The 22,966-nt window shown below is 42.4% G+C and overlaps 1 long non-coding RNA gene across 1 annotated transcript in view; it reads left to right on the top strand.

Moving 5' to 3' along the window:
* The window catches only part of LOC124487426, a 41,305-nt gene extending 19,461 nt beyond the window's left edge, over nucleotides 1-21,844 (top strand). The window contains exon 3 of the long non-coding RNA XR_006958378.1: nucleotides 21,049-21,844. This is a non-coding gene — a long non-coding RNA (uncharacterized LOC124487426). The remainder of the gene's footprint in view (nucleotides 1-21,048) is intronic.
* The last annotated feature ends 1,122 nt before the right edge of the window (nucleotides 21,845-22,966 follow it).

Genomic DNA, 22,966 nt, shown 5'->3' with positions numbered 1-22,966 from the left:
CTTCGAATGCCCCCCCCCCCCCTCGCCACGTCCCCCACCCCTCGCCACGTCCCCCACCCCTCCCCCAAGTCTTCGTCGATGCTAGATATCCCAGTTCCGAAGTTTCTAATCAAAACCAGGCCTCAGCCCTGGGCTTTCGCCATACAATGTCCCCTAAATAAAAATTATATGTGAATGTTTAATCTAATTGATGCCCTTTGAACCAACTCTCTCCACCTGTCCCATAACGTTATCTCTCAAGGGATTGAAAGGGTGGGTTGGTGATCAAATTCCATCACTAAACCCAGTTACCCAGTGGAGCCTCAATGCAGTAGCACAGATCCAGGATCCATTTCCGACCGTGCCATCTCTGACTGTCATCTCACACGGGTCGTCACGGTAACGAGTCTCGTTGACCGGACAGGTCAGGTGACTGAACTGCGGAACTCTGCTGTGTCATTTTTCCCGCTCGTTGACGTCAAGCCTTGTTGACACCTCAAATGGCAAACCTTGATGCGTGTTTCCCACGACGGTATGGAGCCCTGAGGGGCTGACGAATGATCGGCCCCCTCCCGTCGTCACAGCGACCTAATGAACCTCGGGACACAAACAAGGCTGGGTGCGACTTGAAAATGAATCATGTGGTCCGATGACGGAAAATATTTGAGAAACCTGAGAGTGCCGTAGGACAAATACGGTGCTGTTTGTGTCAGTGTTGGTTAGTGTGTGTGTGTGTTGGCCAGTGTGTGTTTGTCTCAGTGTGTGTTGGTCAGTGTGTGTCTTTGTGTGTTGGACAGTGTGTGTTTGTGTCAATGTGTGTTGGTCAGTGTGTGTTGGTCAGTGTGTGTGTGTGTGTGTGTGTGCGTGGTGTAAAGGAAGAATTCGAGTGGCACTGTGTAGATCTGAATAGTCAAGGGATATGGTTTTAATACAATTTATTAGACTATACAATTACATAAACAAAGCTTTGCTGATCAATCACAGCGAAGGAGGTGTGCCATCCACACAGGTCGTTCGCAGGAGTGATGATCAGCCAGCACACATGCACTGCCTTATATAAACTTAAGATCAAATGGCATTCTATAAGGTCAATCCATCAATGTAGCAAACTCTGTGATTGGCTAACTCAACTTAGTGACAGCTTAACACAATACCAAGTGTCCAGTGTCCCAAAGTTCTTTGATGTCACAGCTCTCTCCAGAGCAGTAGATAATAAAGCCACAGGGGTTGACCAGTCAAATGGTCAACTGTCCTTTGTGTGACCATCTTCAAACAATACTTTTAATTAACACAAACAATGAAACAGGACACAGTCCTTCTAGCCAAAGTTCAGAGCAACTATCTCATTGACCCCTTACAGTAACCAGAGGACAGAAGGCCATATAAGATGCTTCACCCATCCCCCAGGGCAAGCTGCCCACAGAGCCATCAGCACCTCACATTCCTTTGAACTCAACTTAATTATCTTGCCTTCCTGTCTCTTACCAATGAACATAGAAGATTATAGATTTCATACACATACATCTATGCATATGACCAACATTTCCATTACATTTCCATTCTTTTTTTTTTTAAAACAACACCATAACTCAAACAGTGCATTGAGAAAAATCAAAATCAAACATCCACATAAGTATGCAATGCAACTCAGTAAAAAAGCGTCCACACCGAATACAAACATACATAAAGCAAATGTATTCCCATCAATCTAAACATACCCTTATATTTAGAACATAAGAAGCAAACACATTAATATCTTCTTCTGTAAATCTGATTTCATACTATCATTCACATTGACCTCTTCTTCCATCTTCAGTTGGCTATAGGCAATCTTCTTTCGGCAGTGTAGTCTAGTCGAACCAATTGCAAACGACGATCAAATTGTTCACAGCAACTTTCAAAGAACTGCACTATGCGCACAGACTCTGAGTTTTCCTTGGTACTACGCAGAACGCGCATCCTCTCCTTCCGTCTCCAGGCAAGGCGCACGCTCGCAATGGTTAGCGTGTATCCACGTTGCTCTCCCCTCGATCCTAACCGCCGAATTAGTCGTCAGGAGAATCTGGTATGGTACCAGGACTTGCGTTTCAGGTCCTTCACCACGATCCAGTCCCCTGGTATCAAATCATGCAGCGGTCCAGTCACCGGAAGAAGAATAACCTCCACCTGCCTGTGAATCTCACACAAAGTACACTACAAAGGGTTGCACAGTGATAAACAAGCACACTCACAAAGGTCAGTTAAAAAGTTAACTGACTTCTTGTCGTCCGACTTCATCTTCAAGATCCCATTTTCTCATTCAACTGAAGTAATTGACACAATGTTGACTCCTATCAACTCCAAAAATAACTTCCTTAACCAAGTGTGACCCATTATCATTATATATCCTCAAAGAAAAGAAAAATCTAATTGAAGAATAATCTAAATTACCAAAAGCTTGACCACTGAGCCCAAATCTGCCTGAAATGTCTAAAACTTCTTCCAACAACTTCTTCTATCAATCATCAACAATCATGAAACAGTATCACTTCTCCAAAATGTAACTCTAAAAAACTCCTTCTATCAATAATCAAATAGTTTCTCTAACCTTAAACGTGAAGCTTAACGTGTTAAATTCCCTTTCCCATATTACTTGTTCCACATATGAGTCTAACAAAATGAATATGCATTCATTACAAATCCCCATGTATGTTAAAATTAATATATCACACAAACTGTAGAGGCATGATCTTTCCATGTGTTAACTGAGCAAAATCTCAAGATAAATGTGTTATGCAGACCATACAACCTCCATTTCATTCTCATATCCTTCCTTTTTCCAAAATGCATTTTCTTGTGGATTAGTCCAAATCTCCATTCCACCATTTGTCTGCTGCATTCTGTAATTCTTGTCAAATATACTCAAACAAAACACAATTCTCACTCTGGGTTAAATACAGTCAAACATTTTCAACTTAGCAGTATTTCATCAAACCCCCACAATCTTACCACAGAGCCAAACTTCTGACACTAAAGTCATAAAACCATAAAACCCCCATAGTCACTTTCTGTTTGGATCAGTCAGTCATCAGTCAGTCATAAATTACTAAACGTCATCTCTTCCTCTCTAAGAAGCCTGCGCTTCCCTTAAAGAATCAGTGACAAATATTGCAACAAAGTCACACAACAATTTTCCTCGAAAGACTCCTGTAAAACCCAAATTTGTTAAGTTAAGCTTATCAGAACATGGCAACACCATCTCAGCACTTCCTGTAAACATATGTCAACATCAAAAACATATTCTAGTTAGTTCATCATTGCTTGCAGGTAGTCTAGAAACTGCTCCAGCTAGTTTCAGCACTAGCATTTCTCTGTGAAATAATCATCATTGTTAGAGTGAACCCCACATTTGCATACAGCAAGTTGTTCTACAGGTGAAAATAAGAAACTCCCTGTTACCATACCTTTCCCAAATTCATATGTAACACCAATGATGTATTTAACCATCAGCTAATGTGTTTAACTCTTTTCCCTTTTATGAATTGACAAGCTTACACTGAAGCAACCAACTTTTGAACCAATCTTTAGAGAATCAAACTATTTTAGAAAACAACCAAATTAAGAATAACCTCAACTTTTAATCTCTTATTATCTTTTCTTAAAAACACTTTAGGAACCGTTCAAATTACTACCTTTATATTTGAGATTCTCTTCTATTTTTCTGTATTTAAATTCACCAAATCAAATCTCTCTTTGTCCAAGACATTAGGAAAACCATCCACTACCCCAAATCAGAATTTAATCTGCATGATTCCAAAATGAAACATAAATCTTAACCAAACGTATACCCCCTGTATATTTCTATATAGGTTAGATAGGTAGAGCTTCATAACTTGCTTTGGCTGCAGTCCAAAACAGGCTAATTAGCACAAACCATCATAACCACAATTTATCAGACATAATGAGTCTTCCCAAATCATTTCAAACCCAAAAGTTATAATAACCCTCTTCATGCATCAATACCACAATAAAACATCCTCATCACAGCCTAACTGTTCATCCCAAACCTTGTGACAGGCTCTGATAAAAACACCCAAATAAAACTTAAAACCACATTACAATCAAACTCAAATAAAAGTACATTGTAATAATTTTCTCTTTCTCATTTCAAAACCAAATTACATCCAATACTCTATCAAACTCTTAAAAACCTTAGATTTTACTTTTTTTTTTTACTTAAAATGTTTGCCCATATACTTCTTCAAAGCATATGCATAGTTCCTTTTTCTTTTTAAACCTTTAAATTCACAATTTAACAAAAGTAACATAACCCCATAAAACAAAACCTTGTTCTTTAACTTTTCAAATGTCTTATCAAAGCATGTAATACAGAATACTCCTTTGAATATTCTTATATGTACCAGCCAAAACACCCTTAGCATGCGAAATGCACAGATCTCAAATCTCAAATTGGCGGACCAAAAACCCCAAAATGAAAACATTTAACTTGACTATTTTGTAGTTTGTATATGGTTTAGTGTAACACTTCTCACTTTTACTCTTAGTTTTACTCAATGAATCAACTCAAATAAACATAGCTTATCTATCAGCACGCATTTTAAACTCGAATCAAACAAGCGCTCTGGGACAGAGCAAAACTCTGAAACTTTTCCTTTTTTTCTTTTGACAACACAAATGGTTGGCGCTTACCTTCTTTTCACTTATCACCTCTGTAAAATCTCAACGTAACGGGACTCTGTTTTAGCCCCCATGCACCTTTCTCCATTTCTCCTCGGAATTTCTAACACATAAAATGTACTCAAACAAACAAAAACCTTGTTAACAAATGTATCAAAATACTCATCACGTAACATTTTCAAAAGCAACCAAATTAGTAGTCTATGTAAAACTCGCTCCAAAATCATCTATTACTCTAAATTTGCGTCTTTCTCAATTTCTCAAATTTACATCTGCGCATGCGTCATACGCTTCCCATCCTGGATCTCAAATGTCAAGCTGTAATTCCTTTACTAGCCTGTACCCGCCGCCATCGCTGTTGAATCTGTCTGTAAATTTGTTAGCCACAAATGTCGCTTCCACAGTTGCAAATTCAACTTCCTGGACTCTCCTCAGTCAGGACAGCAAAATGCACTTTCTCCACGTTTTCGTTGTTAGCCATTAGCTAGCTAACGAAGTCACAGCTTTGATCTTTTCCTCTCAGATCCCAAAGCTATCCTAACAATTTGTAACAGACTTCGTTCAACAGGCTGGCCTAAAACGGAACTAAAATCATATCAACCTTTCTAATCACGTCTTCATAACCCTTTACATATTTCTTTAAACAACCATCACATCTGTGAACTTCCCACACAAATGAAAATAAAAACCATCGTTTACTTCCATGTCAATGGATATCTAGTACGCACATGTTACAATCAAATGTAGATATTACAGTAACCTCATTCACATAACACAAAACCGAAGCAAGATTTCCAGATAAATTCAATACGTAGGCCTAAACAAAAAAATATTCCTTTAACAACATAAACTGAAATTTCCGTTTGAACACATAAAAAAACTCTATAAACGTTTCAATAACCTTGGATTGTAATTCTTCGAATGAATATCGCTTTCGTTGCCAAAACTGGCCTTTACCAATTATCTGACCCAAGAACCGAAATTTAGCAGCGCCATAGCCTACTATCCAATATCGAATCAAGCTCATAAGATAGAAACTCGGTCTGTACATGATTTCCAAATCAAAAGTATGCCAACTCACAATATTTTCTTAACTTTGACAAAGAAACAGAAACACACATGTGTTTCAAACCAATACATTTCTATTTTCAACGTCAAATTCTCTTTCAGATGAGTGTATTTTTTGTTTTCTCTTTTTTTTTTTTTTTTTTTATCACTCATGATGTTGTGGGCCACTGCACGCAGAATGAGCCGCTAGACTCAAGCGCATGCGCCTCTTTTCAAATGGAGAATTCAGCCAAAGAATTAACATTAGCATTTTCAAAAACAGACTGTCTCCATCCTCAAAACAAATCAGACAGATGTAAAATCTAACATCAAATATCGGTTAACACACAGTTGTAAAACAATATAACAAGTCAATCGTCACTCCTCTACCAACGATGTCATAACCGATAAACATCCATAAGAATCTGAAGAGAATATAACAAAGTCTCTCCCAAGTGTTTCATCTGTGTACGTGTGTCAACATAGAAGCCTTCGTCATCAGTTCGGACCTCAACTTCCGGTCACGAATTTGCGAGTTTGCCCCCAATTTCAAGAAAACTTTCAACAGTGATGACACATCTCCGTACATTCACGTCCATAATGCTCAATACACCCAATCAAACCACACATTTTGTGCTCAACATAGATTGACCACTCCTATCCAATCGTGTTGGCCTAACTTTGTGTCTTCGACTTTCCTACATGTTTTCCAACCACATTTAAACATGTTCTGCATTCACTTTGATCAATCGTAACTCAGTGCTGTCCCTCGAGACAGAAACAATGCCACCCAAGCCTATAACATTCTTAAACTCGTTCAGGGACTCAAACCCTTTTGTACCGGAGGGGACTTTAACTTCTCCTTCTTTTGAATAATAGGCAATAGTGCAATAGTGCAAGTCAAAGCACAAGCCGCAATCTTTGCGGGAATCCAAAGCAAATCTATAAACAAATTCCAGGATCCTGCTTTCTTGACTTATCTTAGACAACCGTCTGTCAGAAAACATTTCAGTCATAAGACAAACGTCTGACCTCAGTTTCTTCTCGCTTAGCCAGCAAGACCTAATGCGCCTGCGCATCCACCCGCTAACCACTACGGTCTACGGATGAATACGCAAAGTTTGTCTGCGGAACAGCCATGCAATTTGAATCGTGAATCTGTGTGGAAATAGATGAAAATTTCCCCACACTATCTGTTCTAATATCTATTTCTCTTTGACTCTACCTGCCTCCATCCAATTCTGAAAAGCCATCCAACCAAGCGAACATCTCTTATTTTCCAAATCGTGTAACAATTTCTCTCTGCACAAGCTTTTCATAATTTCACAAAAAAATGAACCCACACTCCGAAATCCACATATATCAATCCATATTTGCATTTGCAATAAACTATCGTTACCATACTTTTGCTTCATGTAATCGATGTTTGGGCAGGTTAATTCTGCCTCCGGACCATCTTTAGCCCTATTCATTTTCGAATTACAATCCGTATTTGAACACATTGAACCAACAATAACCAACGAAGGAACATAAAGACACAATTACCCCCTTCCTTTCTTTTTTTTTTTACTCTCAAATTCCGATTTCACAACTTGTCAATGAACATATACCCTTACCGAATAGCCTACAATCGTAAATTACAAACGTTCAAACCAAAATAAAAAATAATTAAAAATGTTGATTTTTGTAATTTGTAGATATAGCTTTTACGTTGACACCATTAATTACTACCCATACTTCTTTTAACCTCAAAAAACATAACTTGCAAGTAAAACAAAAATGAACACGCGCGTTTACAAACTCACTTTGAAATTTCATAGGACACTTCCTAACCTTTTTTTTTTTTTTTTTTTTAACACTCAGCTGGTTACTCTTTCTTCAGGGACTCTAACCCAGGGACTCTAACCCAATACCGGAAAAGGACTTAAACCTCTTCTAGGGACTCAGAACTCAATACAATTCCTGACCCAGGGACTTTAAGACACATAACACGATATCACATGTGACTTATGACCCTTTGTGCGTTCGTCAACGCAACCCTGCATGCTTTCGTACGACTTTAACGTAACAGGACAAACGTTCCAAACGTTTCCTAATTTGTACGGACTTCAACAGTACAGGACAAAGTTTTCCTCCGGCCTCTGCCCTCCCAATTAACCTAACCGAATTATTGGCAATAGCCTAAAACCATATTTAGACAATTCAATATCACACAGTGACCAAAAAGAATATCTCACCTGTTCCTTTAAGACCCCGCGTCAGCAACAGCGCAACCAGTAAAACTCCCCTAGAATCGGCCCCGCTGTCTCCGAAAAATTTTGGAGGTTAAGGCAGCTGTTCCAGCCGGATTGATCAAATCGCCATCAGAGGGAGAAGTCTGTTAAACGCTGAGCAGACGAGGATTCCGAGTTCCGGCACCAAGTGTAAAGGAAGAATTCGAGTGGCACTGTGTAGATCTGAATAGTCAAGGGATATGGTTTTAATACAATTTATTAGACTATACAATTACATAAACAAAGCTTTGCTGATCAATCACAGCGAAGGAGGTGTGCCATCCACACAGGTCGTTCGCAGGAGTGATGATCAGCCAGCACACATGCACTGCCTTATATAAACTTAAGATCAAATGGCATTCTATAAGGTCAATCCATCAATGTAGCAAACTCTGTGATTGGCTAACTCAACTTAGTGACAGCTTAACACAATACCAAGTGTCCAGTGTCCCAAAGTTCTTTGATGTCACAGCTCTCTCCAGAGCAGTAGATAATAAAGCCACAGGGGTTGACCAGTCAAATGGTCAACTGTCCTTTGTGTGACCATCTTCAAACAATACTTTTAATTAACACAAACAATGAAACAGGACACAGTCCTTCTAGCCAAAGTTCAGAGCAACTATCTCATTGACCCCTTACAGTAACCAGAGGACAGAAGGCCATATAAGATGCTTCACCCATCCCCCAGGGCAAGCTGCCCACAGAGCCATCAGCACCTCACATTCCTTTGAACTCAACTTAATTATCTTGCCTTCCTGTCTCTTACCAATGAACATAGAAGATTATAGATTTCATACACATACATCTATGCATATGACCAACATTTCCATTACAGTGGGTCAGTGTGTGTTGGTCAGTGTGTGTGTGTGTGGTTTTGATGTAAACAAACAATTACAGTCCTCATTCTGTCGCTGCACCTCAGAGTTCCCATCTCTCGAGTCGGGCCGCAGCGCTGCAGGCCAGACCAGAGACAAATAGCTGCGTTATTTATCTCATTAGTGAAATATAGCTCCTCGCATAGTTACGTTTTGTAGCCAGTAACACTGGTGATGACCTCAGTGTGGCGTTTCTGCATTGGCCGGAGCCACTCTCGTGATCAACAAGCAGGTTTTACCTTGAGGCCATTGGTAGATGTTCCTCATTTTTCCAAACCTCATTACATCTGTGGCGCAAATGAGCTGCAGGGAGCCAAACGGAGCTGTCTCTCTGAGATCCTGAGAGCCTTACCTGCAGCTGACAACAGACTGCACGAGAAGCTCATGCAGGGCCTCGATGAGCTGTTTTAGAAGCGCTCCGCTATCCAACCTACGAGTCAAGCTCCGTTAGGACGGCTCAGATGGACTCCAAACAGTTGTATCGGGATCCGCGCCATCTGTTCTGGAACATCAGCGAAGAGTTGTCGTATTGATTGGCTGTCGGTTGGACTCCCCTGGTTTGGGAGCGACAGAACACTGCGAGTTTGTGGAAGCTGTCATACTTGTACACAGGGTGGAGACTGGATGCTGTCAGAACCACGGTGGAATTGTTTGAGTACACAGACACAGGTCTAACCAGGGGGTACGGCAGCCGAAGAGGGACATATCCTGGGTTGGAAATCGTGAAAGAATGAGTGCAGAAGAAGCTAATAGACTGTGAAGTGAAGGACTAGATGGCAGGCTGAACTCTGTCTGTGAGAAAGGATAGGACTTAGGCTGTACTGCCCCCGAACCATCAGAACCATCCAGAATGGGAGAGGATATCTTCCCATGGTAGCTTGAGGCTAGTTTATCAGCAGTTTTAAAGTTCCAGCGTTTTCCCTCACATTATCAAACCTCTGAAGTGCATGAGTCCCATTATAAGCAAATCGCTTTAATTCAATTTTGAATGAACGTTAGGAAAGTGTATCTCTTTTTTTGCGACCTCTTTCTCTCTCTCTCTCTCTCTCTCTCTCTCTCTCTCTCTCTCCTTTTTCAATCCCTCTCTTTCCCTCTCGCTCACTTTCTCTCTTTTTTTTGTTGCTGCTTTCCATTTCTTCTTTCTCTTGCCACGCCTCTCTTTCTCTTTTGTTATCGCACCTCTCTCTCTTTCTCTCTCTCTCTCTCTCTCTCTCTCTCTCTCTCTCTCTCTCTCTCTCTCTCTCTCTCTCTCTCTGAGTTACGAAAAGCAAACTTACTGGAGCAGATAATTGGAAGCCCCCATCCCCCACAGTGCTGACTGCTCCTCCTTTCCTCAACCCTCCGCAACAAAACAAATCTCTCTCCAGACGGGTTTATGTATTCACATATATGCAGAAGACAACATATTCCCCTGATGGTGATGGACAGGGACATCAGTAGAAGAGGCAGGCTGAGGCAGGCTGAGGCAGGCCGAGGCAGGCCGAGGCAGGCCGAGGCAGGCCGAGGCAGGCTGAGGCAGGAGCAGCACTGGAGGAGAAGGACCTTTCCTTCCGTCACCCCCCTAAAAATGCAAACCTCTTTCGTGTCTTTTCCCCATCAAATCGTAGTTGGGGTGTTTTCGACGAAAAACCCAACACAGCCGGAGAGATGCCATGGATGTGTGGACTGATTTGCAGGTGGGCTTACAGTCTGAAGAAATACTGTGGACAGCCGTCTGAACCCAAACATGTCCACGTCTGATGTGTTTCGTACTGGAGTACGCTTATTGTCCTCCTAGTAGTCCAGTTGACTCTACCTGCAAATAAACGCGAATCAGATGACATTAGCTTGAAACGACACCGCTGTCTTTTATCCTATTTTATTTTGGGGGTGGTCCATGCAGGTTAGGGAGGAGGGGAAGGTGGTCCATGCAGGTTAGGGAGGAGGGGAAGGTGGTCCATGCAGGTTAGGGAGGAGGGGAAGGTGGTCCATGCAGGTTAGGGAGGAGGGGAAGGTGGTCCATGCAGGTTAGGGAGGAGGGGAAGGTGGTCCATGCAGGTTAGGGAGGAGGGGAAGGTGGTCCATGCAGGTTAGGGAGGAGGGGAAGGTGGTCCATGCAGGTTAGGGAGGAGAAGAAGGTGGTCCATGCAGGTTAGGGAGGAGGGGAAGGTGGTTCATGTGACGGTAGGGGGTTGTGAGAGGCGTTGGCTAGCGTGTCACATTAGCTTAAGTCACCACTGAAGTCTGCCTGCTGTGAGTCACAGGTGTGTAGGCTGCACACTCGATTGTCGTTAGGTCTCTGGCCCTGCTCAGTTACAGACACGGCCTGGGTTTATTTCAGGAAACAATGTTGTTTTACACACACCGCAAGCCCACGGCAGGAATGTGTCGTGGCCAGAACAGGGGGTCGCCGCGGCAACGCTTTCACGACAAGGTGACATTAAACGAGCGTGTGGAGCGTTTGTGATATGATTCCGGCTCGGGTCTCAACTGCTTAACGCCGTCTCGCATGCAAACCCATACCCGGGGAATTGATTTCCCGGTAAGAGCCGGCCTGATTTGGGAGCCTACGTCTGTGGTTTCTGTGATCCCCTTGCTGGTACTGAAGGAGTCTCTATAAAGAGCAGATTACCAGACACATCCTGGATCAACGGCCTGGAGAGAACGAGGTGGAGAGGAAAAAACGGAATCAATACTCAGCACCACCAAACACCATCACGTACTACTGTATTATGAACGATGCAAACTCGGTGAGGTCAAGAAGGCCTCGTAAATGGGTCTGGAAAAAGTCAGACCTTTCCTTGACTCTGACCACTGAAACACTGTGTGAGCCACACACAACTGATCCCTGATCTTCTGCTGGACTTTCTCGACAGTATTTGACCGTCACTTCGGATAAGAGCGTCTGTGAGACGAAAGAAACGTCAAATGTCAGAATCCAGCTCACTGACGTGTGTTTTACGCTTCATGCATCAACAATACCCAGGTCTCTGTGCTATATGTGGTTTGTTTTTCCTCAGGTTGTTTTAGGCTACATCTTTCAGAGAGAGAGTTGTCCCGGTTGGTTGTTATATAAGCACATTTCTATATGTATTATTTAGTCCTCGTCTCTGTGAATGGTAATTAGCCATGACCTGTTTGTGGCAGCCTGATTCTGAGGCTGCAGAAATTGGTGCTGTGTTGTGAACGTGAGGAGGGGCCAGCAGGGGAGCTGTTCCACCGAGAACTGTTCCTTTATTCATGTCACGCTCATCTTTGGCTGAAAACACTGTATCCCTGTTCCTTTGCGTGAGTGAGTGAGTGAGTGAGTGAGTGAGTGAGTGAGTGAGTGAGTGTGTGTGTGTGTGTGTGTGTGTGTGTGTGTGTGTGTGTGTGTGTGTGTGTGAGTGTGTGAGTGTGTGAGTGTGTGAGTGTGTGAGTGTGAGTGTGTGAGTGTGTGAGTGTGTGAGTGTGTGAGTGAGTGTGTGTGTGTGTGTGTGTGAGTGACTGAGCGTGTGTGCGAGTGAGCGAGTGTGTGTGTGTGTGTGTATGAGTGAGTGAGGACAGAAAGTGGAGAAGGCCTACCCTCAGATTATACCCTAGTTCTTCAAATCTGTGATCACATAATGTAATTATTCTCCCCAAGAATCCTAACGACGTAAAAGCCTCAAGGTGTATATCTGATTCTGTTGAATGTTTCGGTAATGAAGCCCAGACTCAAGCAGGGTTCATAGTGGCGGTGTTTTGCAAAGCTGTAATTGTACTCTAGATAATGTAATGTATTCATTTTTTTATCCAAAGCAGTGTACAGTGGGGATTTGAACCTGTGACCTCTTGGTCCGCAGTCACCACTCAGCTATACCCTCCCCTTGAGCTACTATACTCTACATACACTTAAGTGTAAATCTCACCAGCTCCTACATCCTTCCACTCTGTTTTAAGGAGAGACCTGCAGGAAAAGGGGCACAACCAAGTCCAGTTTTAATGAGTTAACGAAAGTTAACTCAAAGTTTTAAAGTTAACCAACAAGCATTCGAACCAGCAACACTGTCGTACAAAAGAACTTCAATCTTCACAAACAGCAGAGCTGGAAAGATTGCGTGAAATAAAGAGATTCCAGTCAATACCAGAGAAGCATTATCACCAACTTCCCTTGCATTGCCAGGGGCACGGTGTCAGTGTTAGTATCTGCCTAAATTGTTGCCATGGAACACAAGCAGAGAGGTTTATAAATTACTTGGCTCTACTTTGTAAAATATCCTACATCCTTAGTGCTCCAGGGGACAATACATGTTTGTTAAAATTACATATATTTATGAGCCACAAGAATTCCCATGGCTATATATCTGAGGAAAAGCAAACTGTATTTTTCCATTTTAGCGGATCATTGTGGGCGAGGCAGGCAGATAGTTGGTTATCAGGAAGTGTTGGCTCCTGGTTGGTTGAAGATTTGATGACGTTTACCTACTTAAAACATGTTTGTTAGCCAAACTGAGTGACCACTGATGTGGTTCCTTCATGGCTCTCGTAACACTTCCTGTGGAGCCTTGTTCATTATTCTCCTCATCCTTCTCTGGTCTGGGAGAAATTATGTTTCCCTTCATTCAGGATGGATGAGTCACAGCACCACTCAGTCACGCAAAAGACAGTCTGCAACTGTTACGAAAACAGGACGTGAACTGTGAAGATTCGATGCAGTCTTTGTCAAATGAACTCTGATGTGATTAAAATGCATAATTTCACACATCAGAGTTTGACCAAACTTCCATAAGTGTTTGTAGACTCAGACAACATTCGGCAACTAATGATCAATTGGATTTATATTTGAGAAATGCACATTTTGCAAAGCTGCTGGGGGCACACGAGATTAAAAAAGGCTAGCATGAAGTGGATGAGATGGAAAAGATTTCTATGACTAATTTTGTGGCAGCTGAAATCGAGGATTGCTTTAAATTCATAGCCTCGTTTTTTCCTTCTTCTATTTGCCGTGATGGAAAGATTATCTGAAAGCTGTCGGATTGAATCAGGTTAGTCACCACAGAGTTAGCCAGTGGTAGGAGGGGACTGTCTCCATGAAGCACCGAGTATGAAGTCTTCAATCTGATCCGGATGGGCACCTTTTCCACCATCACAACATACACCTTATCACTGGAACTTGCGTAGAGAATGTAAAGTGAACAGTGATAGCCGTGTTGTAAGCAATGAATGACACAATGAAAAACAATCAAATGCTCAAGACATCGATTTAAAACAAGCGTTCAACCAAGTAGGGACTGTATCATGCGTGTATCTGTTTACCAACGTTGACGAATCTGTGCCCTTGGAGAAGGTAGATTTAGTTTGTCCAATTCATATGGAATGACTAAAGCACATGCACCTTCGGCTATGGACGATGACCCATGCGATCTTTGTCCGTAGGGGAAGACATGTTTAGCATTCATGTGGCTTTTGCGATTCATCTCTCCCTTTTGAAACTGCTGACGCGCTTGCTTTAAAAGGAGAGCAGTCAACCTTGCAGTCAAAGCACTCAGAAAAACAGTCAAAAGGTATTGCGTGAAATGAAATGATTGTTTGCCGTCTCACAAGCGTTTTGTAAAAGACCCCAAATTAATTGAAGGTAACCATATTGATATTAAAACGTATTCATGCTCCGTAGTCCAAATGCAGCTCGTTGCAGATGATGAATTTTAAACGAGTTGGCCTGTAGTCGTGCTGACTCAACAAACAGGCCCAAGTCACCCAGAAACATGCCTGAAGAACCGAACAAATGAGTCCAGGTAAGATGTGGAATGCTCCATTTTGCATCTAGAAGACTGTCTTGCTGTCTCAAGACTAATTGTTTGTCTTTAGTGCGCAGGCACAATCCCCCAAAATACTCTTGCAGGACTGGACAAATGAGACACGTTTTCCACATCTCAGCCAACATGACTAGTAACACTGGGAAAGAAATGTCACAACTGTAGTTTTTTCCTGTCTATTACTGTTCTGTCAATTACTTGATGAACTAACTAGAATTACATAGCTATTTCTGAGGTCATTTACATTTTGTTATATAAAGGATGTCCTCTATTGGACAAATGAAATGGCTATAAAAAGGAAGTATGGTTGCTTGTTGCTAAGTTACTAGTCCAAAACCTGTCCACTTCAGGGGTCACCAATAAATTGTCTCTCTGGATATTCTTAATATGCTCTTTATGTGTTCATCCTAATTCTATATGTAGAAGTTAACCATTCACATATCTAACACATAACCTCCTTATTTGTCCCTTTTATTTTCTTGAGATCTTTCCTTAGTTATCACAGTTGTACTCAATGACCAGAGTTGGCATTCAGGGGAATGTGACAGGACAGTTTACTATGACCATGTTATTGTAGGCCTATCTATCCACTTTTCCTAGTAAGCCTGTGTTCAAGTCATTGTGATTAGAAAACTGTGTTCAAGGATTAGATTTGTTTGTCTTCCATTTTGAGTCCATTTCATTTGGTTTCCGTAGGCACATAATCGTCAAACTCCGCTTATCTGACATTCTAATTAGACTGTTCAAATCCCACAAGGAATGAAGGAATTATTAACTGGGTAATTTTACATGGAAGTTGCCAAAACAACATTTGGAACAACAGTGGGATAGCAGCTTTTATAAAAAACAAAGAAAGCTTGTAGGAAATGTACAAAATAAACAAAAATAAAAGTGCATTTAATGAGTTGATGTTGTCAGCATGACCCTGCCCCCTCCCTCCCCTCCCCCCCCAACTCGATATACATTTCATCAGTTGTCAGATTGTCTCCTTACTGTTGGCCTAATCTAATTAGTGATCTTTCCGGGTCCCGAGGGGAGCTTTGATGTTGGGCAGAGGTAGTGAAGGCAGCCTTTCGAACGGACTCCTCTTACTGACGCGTCAGAGAAAGGCGGGCGGAGACAGAGACCACCCCAATGAACAACGCACTGCAAGACACTTTCCAGGATAATCATGAGACGTAACTCACCCCTAGCCTACTCCTTAAACAGTCATAATCAGTCTCATGTGGAGACAATGATTCACTTTACCTGCTAAGGTCATGTGCTGGAAACATGTCCTTACATTGCCCTCAGTCTTTTTGAAAGGGCTCATAATCTTAATTAAATCAATAATGTTACATTCATTATATTCATCTTATTGTGAGTTTAAATAACAACTGCTCATTTTCCTATTTAAGTTTTCGTTCATCTTTTTTAATTCAATCGACCTTCAGCTTGAAATCCCTGTTGTGTACTTCATTAGTAATTAACATCTGCGTACCGCTCTCCGGAGACGAACAAAAGAACCGTTTTCCATCGTCGGATTTTGGTCCGTGCTCATTTTTACTGCAGTGCCAGAACGAAAGTAAATTAGAATTCTCTGCAAAGAAGGATAATTACCAGGACCTCTTGAACTTGAGAAAACTCCTGCGTGAGAAGAATGAGTTGCGCTTATTTCCCAAACGACCGCCTCGAGAATACAAGGAGTGTTCTGTAAATAGCTGACAGATGCCACTCAATAGTGTGTCCACAAAGGGCATCTCACCTCCGCAGAGTTCAGCAAAACCTTCCAAAGTTTCCTACTTTGTTTGATGAACCCACATGGCTATATAATCACAACACCAGGCGCCAAAACAAGATTAGTCGATTTGTTTGGACTTTTACGTGATATACAGCTCCGGTTTCTCTCACTGAATGAACCTATTGGATCCTAACTGCGCCAAACAATCTCCCTTGTTTTGGAGATGTACTACTGCCTGCTGAATCCTGACGTGTTACACCAGATGAGTAACTCTGGTTACTGCTCATATTCACACAGAGACACACACACACAGGAACATGACACACACACAACCACAAACCAAAGCGCACACAACCCACACACACACATTCATGCAGCTCTTTCAGGTAGGAGATTGTCTGGATATTTCTTATTTCATGGATTAGTTACAGGAGGAGAGTTTTAAATTGTCTCAGAGAGAACATTTTCAAAGAAAACCTCAGCGTAACCTTGACGATTCCAGGCTTGTCTCTCAGAGTTACGCTTCTTATTCTTACAATAAAGTCAGACATAAAAAAGAACCCTGCGACAGACCTGAGGCCTGTAAACATGGCATGTATCTCAGAGTCTGCCGTGTTTCTCATCAACCATCCCCCGGATCTGTAGGATTCTTCAGTCATCGGTTGGATAAACAGATCCAGCCGTTTCTTTAATGGTGCGATGGTGCAAACCTGCGACCTGCGGACCTCCAGTCCAGTGCTCTAACCACTGAGCTCCAAATGTGGAAGGATACCCACCATCGGAGACACGATCGAAGGTACATGTTTCTTCCACCCTCTCGGTGTTGATACACCTCAATTGCAGTGAGTATTACGTTTTGGAGGTCATCATGTATCAGGGTTTGGTACAAAGTGTGGCGTTCAGATCATTCATCTAAAATTCCAACCCTACAGTTCCGTGCCCTGACCCTCTGAACATTACGGTCCAAAAGCTGAAAAATATCTGATGCACATCAAACAAGCTCCATAGAGACACAGCCCTGTTGACCATAAAAAATGTATATCCCTCACCTTAATGAACAAGCACAGGCCTCTGGGCTTATACTTCAAAGCTTAGAGATCTTCACAAGAACTGCCCTTGACTTTCCTAGATCCAATCACTAGGGTCAAATTCATCCAAATGAGATTCTGGGGCATTTTCGTCTGAGCTTAACAAACTTGAACATGTTCTTTCTGCCCATAAACCTATGGGTTCTGAATCAAAGAAACGTATAATTAGACACTGAATATCTCAGTCATGGTATCGTTATCGTGTCTCTAGATTGAAATAATCTTGACCTGAGACTCTCAGCATCCCATAATGTTGCGCTTCTGTCCACTGAGTCTCGCTCCACATAAATAAGGTGGATCTCACCAGAGCCAGCCGTTGTTCCTGGACAGTCAGGAGTGGGAGGTTCACACCCGAACCGTGAGGACGCTTTGCCAACCTTCCTCCGCCTTGAGGACGATGGAACGTCATACCAGTGAGTGCTTTCCCCTTCCGATCCGAGCTGCTGTGTCTGGCCGCTGCACAGCTGGGAGCCCTGCTGGGTTTGGGTGCAAAGCGGTTGAACCTGGTTGCTTTCCGACTTGCTGCTGCCGCCTGGGTGCCAGCGTCCATGCCAAGGGGTTTTATCTCACAACTTCATCAAGGGCCATTCTTGGCCTTGTCTTCCCCTCTCTCTCTCTCTCTCTCTCTCTCTCTCTCTCTCTCTCTCTCTCTCTCTATGTCTCTCTGTCTCTCTGTCTCTCTGTCTCTCTATCTCTCTCTCTCTCTCTTTCTCTTTTTTTATGCCTCTATCTCTATCCCTGCCCCCGCTTCCTCTGTCTCTTAGAGTTAGAGCACACTCTAATTTCAACCTAAATAGTGGTGGGAGATAATGTGAGAGGATTTATCCGTTTTCAAATGGACTTCCACTTATCTGGGAGATAATACTGGCTGGTTGACAGGGTTGCTTGGCTGGCTGGCTGGCTGGCCAGCAGACGGGGTATTTGTTTTCCTATCAGACGTTCTGGTCATGATTCCCCTAACAGCCCAGGAGAGTGATCGCTCTGCCGTGAATGTCGAGGTCAGGGCCTCGTTCCTGAGCTCTTTCATGGTCAGTTCCTTCAGAGAGGACGTCGGGTTCCAGTGGGATTGTTTGGGGTCAGTCTAGGAGAAGGAAGGCCTGCCAAGGGGAAGGCTTTTAAATGGAGAAGTGCTTGAAGACATATTGAATAGGGGCGTCCAGTTGCTCACTAGGTAAGAGTGGGTAGCCGTTAAGGCTCTGGCCATTTCCTGCTTGTCTTCTTTCTCTTTCCCCTGCATTCCAAAAAAAAGAAAATACATTAAACATAAAACATATGTTTTTGGGTTGGACAGTGATTAGGCCATGATTGCATTGGAGGGTAGAACTAATGGTGAGAAGAAAAAGTGTGTGAATGCGAGAAGCCAGTAATGACAGATATCACCCGTACAGAACCTTGTGAAAAAGTAGGTTTGTGCCTTATCATAAATCATGCAGATGTATTATGCAGAGGTTGTGTTTGTGAGTGTGCATGTTGTGTGTGTGCATTTGTGGGTGTGGGTTGGATTTCAGAACAACATTTAAAAAAAAAAAGGTTTCAAAAGACAAATAAAACAAAGATTTGAAATCCTGTAGGATCTGTTCTATTTGACTATATACTTGAGCTGTTTTCAAACGACTGTCTGTGTCCCTGTCTTGCTAAGACAAAAATAAAAATACTTCTACTCCCACGTGCCATAGGAATAAATAAAGAAAACATTCAGACGTTTAAAGACAAGAGTTTCACTGTAAACTCCTTGTCAAAAGCAACAGTAACAGGTAAAGACATACAGGAAAAGCATTGGAAAAGCTCAAATGCATTTCATGTACATTGCATCATAAAACAAAAAAATAAATGAACACGTTCATATAGTTTACTGAATACTTTTGTCTGTTTGAGGTAAATAAAACACGTTAGGCCAGAGGCCCACCAGAGATCTCTGCTTCGGCCGCCCCTCTGAGTACACCTAGGGCTATTATTGACGTTCCACTCCAGACCATGGCTGCCTAATTAGAAGATGATTCACGTGCTCTCCTACCTTTCATGTCCTTTAAGGGCCAGATGTAATGGCAGACTAGATCATCCAGCATTTCGTCGATAAGAGAGCACTCTCATTACCCTTCACTACCTCTTTGCCGCAGTCGGGGCAATTTTGGAGCTCTGCAATTTCAGCCGTCTACAAACAACACCTGCTCTAAATAACTGCATCACACTTTGATTCTGCCCCATAGATGCTGCTCTTTCGACGCGAACGGTTCATTGGCTTCATGATTATTACGTTTTCCCTGATGATCTTTTCTCCGCCAGATGTTAGTGTTGTGGAGACAGTTTAACGCTAGCAAATGTGCTACCATTAGCGTCAGGCACTAGTGATGAGTCAACGCCTTTATCGGACATTTGTCGGGGGTCAGGTGGCTGAGCGGTTAGGGAGTAGGGCTATTAACCAGAAGGTTGCAGGTTCGATTCCTTGCCGTGAAATGACGTGTCCTTGGGCAAGGCATTTCACGCTACTTGCCTTGGGGAGAATGTCCCTGTACTTACTGTAAGTCGCTCTGGATCAGAGTGTCTGCTAAATGACTAATTGTAAATGTAAATGTTTTGATCCAAAGCGACTTGCAGGTGGGGGATTCGAACCCGTGACCTCTTGCTCCATAGTCTGGTGAGAGACCCATGTGTCTCCTTTTCCCAGTGCCACTTGAAGTGATGGTTAGCAGTCAGCCTGAAGTAGACGTTACTCTGAGGACATTCACTTGACATTAAATGTTTTCACACCCCAAAAATTCTGCCAGCTTAAAGAGCAGGAATGCAGCACCAACATCTGTGATTGTGAGGAAAACCTGGACAGTGTTGCGTAGCACTGTCTCATTAACCAAACCCAAGACGATTAGCCTGGCATGGCCAGACCAATTAGCAAATGGTTATTAGTCTGGGACCAGTTTATTTTCGACATCCAAAGGACGTTACCAGACCAAAATGCCTCTGGAGGCAATTGGATGGAATTGGAAGGATACGACCAATCAGAGCAAAGAAATGTCATCTTGGTTGTTTACAACGCTTCTCTGTGTAGTCCCCTCATTAAATGAGTGCCGATCTCAGATAAACGGAAGTGATTTCTGTACCGGATGGAACATGTGAATGAAGTTCCAAATGTGTTCACAAGTTGCGAGAACAAAAAAGTCACTTGTTCCTCGTGGGGGTTGGAAAAATAGTACTTACAACTGTTACTCTTGTTGTCGCAAAAAGCCACGTGGTGGTGGGTTTCCAGTGTTAGTTTGATACGGCAGTGTTCTGATGTGTGCTTCTCCTGGGAAGATAGCCAGGTTTGCAGACTAGCGCTCAAGAGTGAACTAGCTGCCTCGAGTGATCATCACCAGAGGAGTAAGCACCAACGCAACAAGTCTCACTCCTCCCCCATGCCTGGAGATCTTGTCTCTCTTTCCTCTCTCTTTCCTCAATTTATCTCACACTCTCTCTCTTTCTCTCACACTCTCTCTCTCTATCCCTTCTCGCACTCTCTCCCTCCCACGTTCCCTCTTTCATGTGTGTCCTTTCCGCTCCCCATCACCGCTTGATGCATGCGGGTATGTGAGAAAGGCTCTGTGAAAGTCATTTAGTGTGTAACTCATTAACATTTCCTCCGTTTCCCCCTCCTCCTAGGCTCCCTGGCTCGCTGTCTGTGACCACCTCTAATGCAGGTCATCTGTCACGCACCCACACCTCATTCTCCTCCACCTCTGTGGCACGAGGGAAGCTGCACCCGCACCTGAGTGGCCCGCCCGTCTGCCCCCCTCTCTCTCCCTGGTTCTCTCTTTCTCTGTCTCTTTACTTTAGTCTTTCTCCCTCTGCCTTTATCTTGCCCTCTGTCTCCCTCTCTCTGTCTTTCTCTTTCACTCTCTCTCTCTTTCACTTACTCTTCCTTCCTTGTTATCTAATTGCTGATTGAATGTTGCTGTTTGTCGTATCCTGATGAAAAATAACCTTTAATGGTCCTCTGCACCTGTCAGTCCCTCATTAGAGAAATGTTTTGAGGTTTTAATACTTGCTGTTGATAATTTGTGCTTTTATGCCAGCCACATTTCCTGCCAGTCAGGTGAATCACATTACTTTTGTAGAATTGCCTATTGACGTACCATTTCCAGATAGACGGGACTCACTTTTGCATAGCTTTGTAGGGATGCAGTTCTTGGAACTGCCAGGCAATCTTAAAGGCCAGATATGACACTTATCATCATGTCACACCCATCACATCATTTAAAAATGTTATACTGGAAAAACAAAATATACCTTTTGAAGGAAATACCTTTTGATTCTTGAATTACCTTGAATTCCCATACAATGTCAATTGTGTTTGATCCACAAATGTGTGTATGTACTTAAAAGATCATTGTTAGTTCGAGAGAACAGGAAATTAGCCGGTACGTTTTTGGTTCTTATTCATCATCCAACATAATTAGTGGTCTATTCTATTCATGTTGATTACATTTACAGAATGTTCTATATCAATTAGGCTTGATGAAGGACAAAATGACAAGGTTGTTCGGAAATTAAACACTCTGTAACACTTTTGACAAATGGTGCATTTTAATTGCGAACACAAATCAGTTCAACAGCAGCGGCTGATTCATTTGCATGTGACCATTGTTCTCCAAAAGTTTATTTTTTTATTTTAACATTTTACATTTAGTCATTTAATTGAAAAAAAAATCTGGTGAAGATATGGGTTAAATATGGGGTGAGTAGGTGTTCATTTTCAAGGACGTCCTGCCACATTACTATGGAAACTAAAGGTCCAATGACAGCTTCAGCATACAACTGGAAAAGCAATTAAACCAATGAGAGAATAGAATAGGTTTTGAGTAGGTTAGAATGGAAGAGCTGGCGGCATCCCAATTACTGTGAGAAGATTTTCCTGGGTGGAGAATGGAACAGCATGCTAAAAAAGTAGTAAATTATGTTGCAAAAAATATTTTGGTTAAATATATGTTTGATTAAGAATATATGTTGTCTACATCTGTGTAAAAATACAATTTAAGTAATGCATTTGCCCTTTCTTTTTTCGAAGTTGAAGAGGTATATCTATTTGCCCTGAGATTGTCAATAGCCAGTGATCTTCTGAGAAACGCACACATCTACACTCATAGTACTCTACGTATACACACACATACACACGCACATACAGTTTACACACAAAAACACACACCAACAAACACACATTCATACACACACACACTCTTACAGTTTACACACACAAACACACGCACGTACACAGACACACACAAATACTTTGTAGCAATTTCTTGAACTGTGTGAATACACGACTACTCTAGAACTTACTACTCAACCTCGATGGTTCAAATGAATGATTCAGAGACCAGGTAGACGGTGGAATACAGAACCGACGTAGAACAATCGCTCCGTCCTCAAAGCCCTGTGCTCCTCCGAATCCTGCCGTCGCTCACACACCCAGAAAGAAAGAATGAATGATTTAGAGAGATGAGACTGGAGGTCGCTGGCGAGTTCAGCTTCCTGCTTAAAAACATCCACACATCGAATGACTTATTCAGAAGCTCGAGAC

This window comes from Hypomesus transpacificus, chromosome 26, assembly GCF_021917145.1.
Source record: "Hypomesus transpacificus isolate Combined female chromosome 26, fHypTra1, whole genome shotgun sequence".
Taxonomy (NCBI): Eukaryota; Metazoa; Chordata; class Actinopteri; order Osmeriformes; family Osmeridae; genus Hypomesus; species Hypomesus transpacificus.
The sequence above is the reverse complement of the archived record's forward strand: the minus strand, read 5'-3'. Positions and strand labels throughout refer to the sequence as shown.